This window comes from Equus quagga, unplaced genomic scaffold (assembly GCF_021613505.1).
Source record: "Equus quagga isolate Etosha38 unplaced genomic scaffold, UCLA_HA_Equagga_1.0 130000_RagTag, whole genome shotgun sequence".
Classification (NCBI taxonomy): domain Eukaryota; kingdom Metazoa; phylum Chordata; class Mammalia; order Perissodactyla; family Equidae; genus Equus; species Equus quagga.
In genome coordinates, this window is record NW_025796273.1 from 22,475 (window position 1) to 30,990 (window position 8,516).

The following is an 8,516-nucleotide window of genomic DNA, read 5'->3' on the forward strand; positions in this document are numbered from 1 at the left end:
TGCAAATGCTAATTCAAGTGGGGCAATATGCAGGGCACTCGCTCAGTGTCATGACTCAGCGATCCAGGCTGCTACGGCCCCTGATCCCTCATTCCATCCCACACTTTCACCATCACTATGCAGGGGAAGGCACCAAAATGTGGAGAATTCACATCTGCCTTTCAATGCTTTCAGCCTGGAAGCCACACACATCATTTATGCTTGTGGCCTGTTGGTTCTAACTAAGAGAGCACATGAAATGTTTGGTGAGAACTTATTGCCTCTGCCACAGAGAAAAGGGACATTCCAGACTGAGGAGCTAACATGTGCACAGGCGTGAAGGGTTAAAAATGCACAGTATGCGTGGGCAGAGCAAATAGATCTAGAACCCAACAGGCCTTGAATGTCATTTCGCAGGTGTCCTAGTCAGCTCGGGTTGCCATAACAAATGCCAGAACAAATACCACAGACTGAGTGGCTTCAACAACACAAGTTTATTTTCTCACAGTTCTGGAGGCTGGAAAGTCCCAGATCAAGATGCCAGCAGGGTTGGTTCCTTCTGAGATCTCTTCTCCCACAGATGGTCGTCCCTCTGTGCATATGCCTCTGGTGTCCCTTTGTGTGTCGTAATCTCCTCTTCTTATAAGGACAAGAGTCAATTGGATTAGGGCACACCCCTAATCCACCTCTTTAAAGGCTCTGTCTCTGTTATGGATGGATGTTTGTGTCCCTCCAAAATTCCTATGTATAAGCCCCAATCCCTGTTGTGACTGTATATGGAGATGGGACCTCTAAGGAAGTAAGTAAGGTTAAATGAGGTCCTAAGGATGAGGCCTTGATCTGATAGGATTGGGGCTTATAAGAAGAGACACAGAGGGGCCAGCCCAGTGGTGCAGCAGTTAAGGTCACATGTCCACTTTGGCAGCCCAGGGTTCGCCAGTTTGGATCCCGGGTGCAGACCTACGTACCATTTGTCAAGCTATGCTTTGGCAGGCGTCCCACAAATAAAGTAGAGGAAGATGGGCACAGATGTTAGCTCAGAGCCAGTCTTCCTCAAAAAAAAAAAAAAAGACACAGAGAGCCCTCTCTCTCCCTTTGTCCCCGTGAATACACAGAGGTCACGTGAGGATACAGCAAGATGGCAGCTACCTGCAAGCCAAGGAGAGAGGCCTCAGAATGAAACCTACATTGCTGGTACCTTGATCTTGGACTTTCCAGCCTCCAGAACTATGAGAAAATAAACTTCTGTTGTTGAAGCCACTCAGTCTGTGGTTTTTTGTTACGGCAGCCCGAGCTGACTAGAACAATCTCCAAATACAGACATATTCTGAGGCTCTAGGAGCTAGGGCTTCCACACATGAATTTGGGTGGGGACAAAATTCGGCCCATAACAACAGACGACTGTTGGAGAGGAGCAATGTAGTTTGCCTTGTTTTACAAGATTATAGATGGTAGCAAAAGGGAGGACAGATGGGACCTAGAGAGCTGGTGATAGTGGCGGTCCAGGCAGAGGCAGTGGGGACAAGAGAGAACGGAGACTAGGAGCACCGTGGATGTGGACTCTTGTCCTTGGCGACTGGATATGATTCAGTGAGGGAAAGAGACCCTGATTCCAAGGTTTCCAGCCTCCCTGCCAAGCAAAGAGTGGTATCAGTAGCCAAAATAGGAAACACAAAAGCAGCAGCCTGTTTGGGAAGAGAAAGACTTCCGTTTGTGCTCTGCCCCAGGAACAGACACACAGAAACGTCTAGGAGACAACTGGAAATACAGCCTCAAGCCCCAGTGAGGGAGGGAGAGTAGCCCAGGATGAGGGCACGGCGTAAGCAGAGGGATGGGGGCGAGAAATCCCAGGGCACGTGCAGACACCCACAGTAAGAACAAAGGTCTTTCCTTGCCCCTGAACTCAGTCCTTCCCACCCTCCCCACAGCCACCTCCTTCCGCCTGCTGCATCTCCACCCGGAGGGCCGTCAAATGCAGCCAGCACCGCACTCCGGCCAACCAAACCCAGAGCCATCCAAACAACTGCTCCCTCTTAATGCAAGTGTTGCCATCTTGCAGTAGCTACTTCCTATAATTCATCATAACTCTATGCAGCACTGGATGAGCCCTCATTCACAAGGACCTTGTACATGCATGAATGTACCTGTGGTCTGAAAGGGGCCACTGGTTTTCCCAGCATCAGGGAAGCTTTCTATGTCACCTGTGTGACCCTGAGCCAGTTATTTACCCTCTCTGAACCTCAGTATTTCCAACCACCAGGGAAAAAATGTAATACCTGCTTCATCTATTTAAAAGGGTAGTTGTGAAAATCAAAGGAAAATATCGAATGTGAAACAGTTACATAATGTCTAAGGCAATATAGGAACAGTGACAGCTGGGGTGGGAGTGGGAGTGATAGCAGTTATTGTCACAATATGCCCTTTAGGGACCAGTAATAAAGCTAATAAAGCTACATAAGAAAAACTCAGATAGACAACCTCATCCAGAGAGAGAGATTTAATCAAATGCTTCTTATGAAGTCAATTCTAAGATTGCTACAAATAAACCACATAATCGTTGTCCTCTGGGAGCTGGGGTGGCCAAGTATGTAGACAGAGAGATTAACACACAGCACAGAATAAAGTGCGCCCCCTCTGGATGGTACAGATCCGAAGTGCACAGGCACTCAAAGGGAGCAGACAAGGAATGCTTCCCGGAAGAAGTGGACTTGGAAGGGAGCCCATGATGTGGTCAGGTAGAGAGGAAGGAGGTGTACACTGACCTGGCTGCATTTCAGGGAAAGAATCCCGTAAGGGGAGCCCTGACTTGGAAAATTCGACCCGCCACCTCCCACACAGCCAGCCTGCTCCTGAGCTGGAAGGCCCCACCCCCCCAAGGAGAGAAGGAGCACAGGACAGCGTCCTAAGGCAGCGCTGAGGGCTGGATTCCCTTTCAACCACTGCTGCTCACCCAGCATCTGCAGCTGAGCCACGGTCTCAGGAAGCGGCGGCATCAGGTGCGGGGTCAAGGCCACCACTCAGCCAGCAGGGAGACTGGCCGGGCCCACGCAGCGTCCGGGCTCCTCGTGTAAGAGTGACTGCGAGCCTCACCCGCGTGGACACTTTCTTGGCTCACGGAATTGTTCTGGAACAGAAGCTATCCATTTGGAGCTGTCATCCCCGGCCTTCTGCAGTGTCAGGGCCTGGCAGCATCTCGGGGCCCTGGGTCAGCCGAGAGGCCCGCAGCAGCGAGGGGAGCAGAGGTGACCCCAGCAGGGTGTGGGGGGCTGGGAGGTGGCCCCCTTCTCCTGGAGCGGCCCAGGAGGCTGAGGAGCCACAGGGTTCAGGAGTGACTCCTTTCAGCAGCAGCCAGCTGTCCGTCCTTCCCCAACACACACACGCACACACACTCTCACACCCTGTTATTCTAGTTTCTGATGACAGGACTTAAAACTCTCTCCTCTTTTCGCTCATAACTTTTTTCCGGTTATAAATAACTTTTACTGAAAATGCAGTACTTCACTGAGTGCAAAGACTGTCTTCTTAGTGCAGAGTCAGAAGGACCTAAAAGTGGAGGGAGGAGTCTGACCTGCTTTGCCAGTTAGAGTTAAACTTCTCTGATAAAAATATCAGTAGGTTCATTCCTCTCCCTTTGTCTCAAAAAAAAAAAAAAAAAAAAATCAATCTAGGAAGAATTTGAAACTAAACTTCTCTTCAAAGGAGATTAAGAATAAGTATTTTTAAAAACACAATAGTGGCAGATTTCTTTCCAGCAAGGAGGTCCCACTTTGTACAAAGCAAAGTTTTGCCAGGAAGAGGGGAACATGTGAGCGCTGTGTATGTTTACAGGAGTGGCCATGTCTGAACATTTGTGTCCCCCAAATTCTTATGTTAAAACCTAACCTCCAAGATGATGGCATCAGGAAGTGGGGCGCTGGGAGGTGCTTAAGTCCTAACGGCGGAGCCCTGTGAATGGGATTAGTGCCTTATAAAGGAGACCCCAGAGAGCTCCCTCAGCCCTTCCGCCACGTGAGGACAGAACAAGAAGTCTGTGACTGGGAGGAGAGTCCTCACCAGAACCCAACCATGCCGGCACCCTGATCCCGGACTTCCGGCCTCCAGAGCTGTGAGAAATAAATCTCTGTTGTTTATAAGCCACCCCACCCATGCCATTTTTTTACAGCAGCCCAAACGGACTAAGACAGGAGTCTTCCCATCTGGGTACAGAATAATTTTCCTCAGACCTTTTCTCACGTAAATTCACTGAAGTGCTTCCCCAAAAAATCATAATAAATCTAAAGTGCAAAAATTATGACTGACTTGTAGGGTCTCGAAGAGGTGATCTTGGCCATCTCCTTGTCTTACACAGAAACTCTGCCCACCAACAACAGAAAATCTACCCTGATGTTAAAGCTCTCTGGGAAGGGGGCTGCTGTGGCCTCTCTCCGGGGCCCCCTCATCTTTGTGTTCTGTGTGCATCCCTCCTGAGGTATCTCCTTTCATCACACAGTGAAGACCCCGTGGCCCTTCCCCACACTGTCACCCCCAACACACACACACACTGTTGACCAGAACACAGCCACGGCTTCCTGGCTCTCTCAGAATCCTGACTTCTTCACAACTATTTCCTGAGGCCACAGACAAATCCTGCCAGAAAGAGGTCATCCTTGGCCCCTAAACAGGCCTAGCATTTCCCCTCTCAGATGCCAGCTGACTGAGGTTTGACATCAAGCATTTCAAAGAATCCAGACAGTTACTAAAAGTATCAGAAAGCGATGGCTTCCATATCCGGTCCACCCACGCTCACGGTTTCTTCTCACAATCAGTGACTGTCACTCTCCATAAGATCTCAGGGAGCAGCGTGTTCCTCTAAAGCAGAGAGGGTGCCCTGGGGACAATACCAATCATGTCCTTTGCGGTGCAAAGATGTAACAGAGATCTAAAACCACTGCATTCTCTTTCCTAGGAGGAGCTCACGTCCCAACTACCGGTCACAGCCCAAATGCCCAAGTCCCATATGCCCAGTTGGCTGTGTCCAGCCTCAAAAAAGTCCTCATTTTTGTTACATTCTCAATAACCATTGAGAACCACTCTCAAGTCTTCCAGAACCTCCCTCCAGAAGCAGAATCGCCCATTGGCCATCACCATCTGGGTCTAGTCAACAACGGACATGCAATAGATCCACAGGTAAATGCATGTCCCTCCTCCTGCTGAGTCCCGGCCCTCTTCCGGCACCCCATCTGCCTCAAGAATACCTTCACGTCACTCAAGACCCAGCTGAACCACCACAGAAGCTTCCAGAATTTTTTCATGATATTCCACACAGGATGAAGTGAATGCCCCCACTTAGGCACTTCCTCTACCCTCCAGGTGTCTGTCATGGCACCTGAGACACGTCATTGGGTTGGGGTATGTGGCTGTCTCCCACTACCAGACTAGAAGCCACCTGAGGACAGGGACCGTGTCCCAAATGGCTTTGTTATCCCAGCGTCTAACTATGTCTGAACACAGTAGGTGCTCAATAAATGTTTGTTAAATGGAGGAAACTATAAAAATGATGCAAACAATTTTAAATGTGCCCAAGCCTCCTGAAGACCCCTACTCCTTGTAGTCCTCGCCCAGGCCCAACTGTTTCCCTAAGTCGAAGAGGAAAGCATTTTAGAGGGCTGGAGGAACATCTTTCCACAGCACCACTAGATGCTCAAGGCTGCCAGGACATAGGAGATGACAGGGCAGAACTGGAACAGAGCCAGAGGCCACAGTGGGCTGCCTAGCCATGCTCTTCGGTCCACCATGTCTCATCAGCTAACTCCTCCCAGGCAAAGCTCCTAGACTGTGGACCCTCCACCTCTTTCTGCCACATCTTTTTTTTTTTTTTTTAATTTTCTTTCTTTCTCTCCTTTTTTTTTTAGTGAGGAAGATTGGCTCTGAAGTTACATCTGTTGCCAATCTTCTTTTTTGCTTGAGGAATATTGTCCCTGAGCTAACATCCGTGCCCATCTTCCTCTATTTTGTATATGACATGACACCACAGCATGGCTTGATGAGTGGCGTGTAGGTCCACGCCCAGGATCGGGGCCTGTGCACCCCAGGCTGCCAAAGCAGAGCACGCAAACTTAACCACTACACCACTGAGCCGCCCCCTCTGCCACATCTTAAACAAGCCCAGGACCCCTCCCTGGCAGGGTGCCAGTCACCAAGCCTTGCAACAGAAATCAGAGACGGTGGCAGTGTGGCTGGTGGGCCTGTCTACCAGGGGTTGCAGTGGGCCTGAGACAGAGGCATCAGAGCCACACGAGAGAGAAGGACCCTTTTGACCTTCTGACCAGCACCTCTCTCCCCGGCCCTGTGACAAGCCTGTCATCTCCTAGGCAGCTGGAGCTGTAAAGCACACAGGAGGACCCTGGGTGAACTCTCTTAGCTCAGGGAAAAGAAGACACCCCATCCATCCCTCTCGCTCACATCAGAGTGGTCTTGTGAACTTGAATCTGACCACATCACTCACCTGCTCGAAATTCCTCAGTGGCTTCTTTGGGGAAAAATCAGATGACCTTTGAAGGCAGTTTGCCTGCCTGTCCGGCCACACACTCCTCTTATATAATAAGCTCAGCAACAGCGAACGGCTTGCCTCAGACGCACCAGACCTGCACATCCCTCTGGCACACGCCCCTCCATGGCCTGGGTCCTCCTTCCACCTTTCCTCACCCGGCAGAAGACCGGCATCCTTCAATCTCAGCTTCAAGGCTCTCCTCCAGGTGCCTTCCCTCCTCCTCATGCAGAAGCGTAGAAATGGAAGCTCCTTCCCACTGCATGCTGTCCTCTATGTTTCCACCATTGTGGTGGGCCCAGCTTCGCCGTATCACACCCACAGTTCTTCCACGGTTGGCCCTCACTAGCCTCAGTTTCCTTACCTGTAAAATGGGGATAATAATTGAACTTATCTCGTAGTGCTGCTGGGAAGATTGATCCTGGCAAGCAGCAGTAGGGGTTGGGGAGAGCCAGGGAAAGAAAGGAGAGCAATACAGGGTGCACCCATGAGCAGGTCATCCTGTGGGCCGCTGGAGTTCTATCCTAGTGGGGCCTCGGGAGAAACGGATTGGAACATGCTCTGAACAGTCCCGTCAGAGGAGAGGAAGCTCTGTGTTCATCTGGCAACTCCCTTTTGTCATCAGCTCCAGGATGATTCTGCTAGGGGTCAGGGGGCATCCACTTCCTGGCACTCTGGCCATATATGTGCCAGGCATGTTCCTATGGCCAGAGAAAAGCCCCTGGGCAGAGAGGCTCAGGTGCTTGCAGTGGAAGTCTCTAGACCTGGGCAGGATGCTAACAGCATCTGACACCGTCTCCCTCCAGCTCTGCCATTGGCTGGCTGAGTGAGCTTGGCTCATCTAGAAAGTCAGTGCATCTCATTAGGTCCCTTGTGACTGGTCAGGTGCTTAGTCAGCCCACATCCCCCACGGCTGGGCTGCCCTCAGTGGGTCACTTAGCTTCGGGGGCCTCCGAGGACGGGGCCGGGGCTGCTTTGTTCCTCACTGTATCCCAGCAGCTAGGGCAACGCTCAGCACACACTAGCCGCTTACTGCCCATTGGTTGACTGACCGACCCGCCTGGGGAAATGATGCACAATGAGGTCATGGACAGAGAAACCCAACATTTAGACTCAAACCCTACTAGGGTCCCAGGCAATGGAAGATGGGGACCCCTGCCTTTTCAGCTGCATGTATGCTGTGGTCTATACGTGTGATGTAAGTTTTAACTTTCCAAGATGGCACTTCAGATCCAGAAACGGCCACATATAGGAGCTATGAAGATAATATTTGGGGGTCTTGTTACCTTACGTGGCTCAGAGCTGGAGTGGACCCAGCTAACTGCAGCCCGTGCACCTCTGCACCGGGTACCAGGCTCTTCACCCTCCGACATTCTGCCCAAGCAATGCCGATTCTTCAGGACCAAGAGGCAGCCTGGAAACCTCAATAGATATTATCACAAAACATCGAGCAGCACTAGTGGACCACAGGGGATGCCCTCACTCCTCCACTCCTGCCCACACGCTCCGAGCATCCCCAGCATCTCCTCGGACACTTCCCAGAGTTGGGTCCCTGCGCACCTCCCAGGGCCCAGGGGATGGGACCGCGCTCACCTTCTGGAGAAATGCCATCCTCGGCCTGTACTGCTGGCCTTGGTGTCGGATCGTCATCCTGGACCCTGGATGAATTCACAACCAGAACACTCGCGGTACAGAAAAGCACAGCCCCGGAGCGCAGGAGCCCGCGAGCCCCGCACACGCCCTGGCGTCCGGGGGAGGCGGCTGCGCGCGGCGGGCTGGGGGGCGGGCGGGGCTGCCGGCGGCGCCCCCTTCGCTCCCGCTCGGCACGCGCCCCCGGGAGGGCCGGGATCCGCGCCAGCCAATCCGCGAGCCGCGCCGCGGGCTCATTAGCATGGGCTGTGCTGGCGCCCACCTGCCGCCAGGGGGCGGCGTCCGGCTCTGCCGGGGCCTGGGGAGTCTCAGGCTGAGGCCCGCGCCTTGAGGACCCGCGAGTGAAGGATCTGTCGCAAAG

At 52.2% G+C, this 8,516-nt stretch overlaps 1 long non-coding RNA gene across 1 annotated transcript; it reads right to left on the reverse strand.

Annotated features, from left to right (window-relative positions):
- Positions 1–6,045: 6,045 nt before the first annotated feature.
- Positions 6,046–8,300, reverse strand: LOC124232837 (uncharacterized). Its single transcript, XR_006886918.1, has 3 exons — positions 7,792–8,300; positions 6,464–6,869; positions 6,046–6,339 (listed from the first exon to the last, which is right to left on the reverse strand). It is a non-coding gene; the product is annotated as an uncharacterized LOC124232837 (long non-coding RNA).
- Between the last annotated feature and the right edge of the window lie 216 nt (positions 8,301–8,516).